Consider the following 1,657-nt stretch of genomic DNA (forward strand, 5'->3'; position numbering starts at 1 on the left):
ATTGAAAATAGAAGGAGAGATTAAAAGCTTCCAGGACAAACAAAAACTGAAAGAATTTGCAAACACCAAACCAGCTCTACAGGAAATATTGAAAGGGGTCCTCTAAGTAAAGAGAGAGCCTAAAAGTAGTAGATCAGAAAGGAACAGAGACGATATACAGTAACAGTCACCTTACAAGCAATACAATGGCACTAAATTCATATCTCTCAATAGTTACCTTGAATGTTAATGGGCTAAATGCCCCAATCAAAAGACACAGGGTATCAGAATGGACAAAAAACAAAATCCATCAATATGTTGCCTACAAGAAACTCATTTTAGACCCAGAGACACCTCCAGATTTAAAGTGAGGGGGTGGAAAACAATTTACCACGCTAATGGACATTAGAAGAAAGCTGGGGTGGCATTCCTTATATCAGATCAATTAGATTTTAAGCCAAAGACTATAATAAGAGATGAGGAAGGAAACTATATCATACTCAAAGGGTCTGTCCAACAAGAAGATCTAACAATTTTAAGTACCTATGCCCCTAACATGGGGGCAGCCAACTATATAGACCAATTAATAACAACAACAACAAAAAAACCCCACATCAACAATAGTACAATAATAGTAGGGGACTTTAACACTCCCCTCACTGAAATGGACAGATCATCCAAGCAAAAGATCAACAAGGAAATAAAGGCCTTAAAAGACACCACACTGGACCAGATGGACATCACAGATATATTCAGAATATTTCATCCCAAAGCAACAGAATACACATTCTTCTCTAGTGCACATGGAACATTCTCCAGAATAGATCACACACTGGGTCATAAATCAGGTCTCAACCAGTATCAAAAGACTGGGATCATTCCCTGCATATTTTCATATCAAAATCCTCTGAAGCTAGAACTCAATCACAAGAGGAAATTTGGAAAGAACCCAAATACATGGAGACTAAAAGGCATCCTTCTAAAGAATGAATGGGTCAACCAGGAAATTAAAGAAGAATTGAAGAAATTCATGGAAACAAAATATAATGAAAGCTCAGCGGTTCAAAATCTGTGGGACACCATTATCGCCCTCGACCCGCAAGGACGACAAGACGCCCCAGTTCAGATGTATCTTCTCTCTCTTTATTTCCGCAAGTCTACACACTTATATACGCTTACATGACCAATCAGTGAGCAGGGTACAGGAGGGAGCGAATCAGGCTGCGCACCTAAACGAACAACTTTTGCTAGCAACCAATGCTGTTTACCTCCTCTTTGGGCATTCCGCTTAGTCTCATGAGGCAACTTTTCTTGGCAACTCGCCAGGCACCATCTTTTAATGGCGGAGGCCGCCCTGACCAGGGGCCTGCCTCCGACATCTCCCCCTTTTTTGTTTTATGGCAGGGATCGTGCCTGTCTTAGGTTGTCAGTGGCAGGGAATATCCTTACCCGTCATCAGATGGCAGATATCAATGATCTGCGTCCTGTCTTAGGTTGGTATATTTCCCCCACCAATCTTACCCGTCGTTGACTACCGATCCAGCATACTTAGCCACACTTGGGGGGAACGTTCCAGCCTCGATGGCTAACAAGGCCTGCACCATGGCTTGCTGTTGCCTATGTTGCTGTCGCCTCCAAATTTGCAGTTTCCTTACTAGCAGAATCAAGCCCACTACAA

Source organism: Mustela nigripes, chromosome 5 (assembly GCF_022355385.1).
Source record: "Mustela nigripes isolate SB6536 chromosome 5, MUSNIG.SB6536, whole genome shotgun sequence".
Taxonomy (NCBI): domain Eukaryota; kingdom Metazoa; phylum Chordata; class Mammalia; order Carnivora; family Mustelidae; genus Mustela; species Mustela nigripes.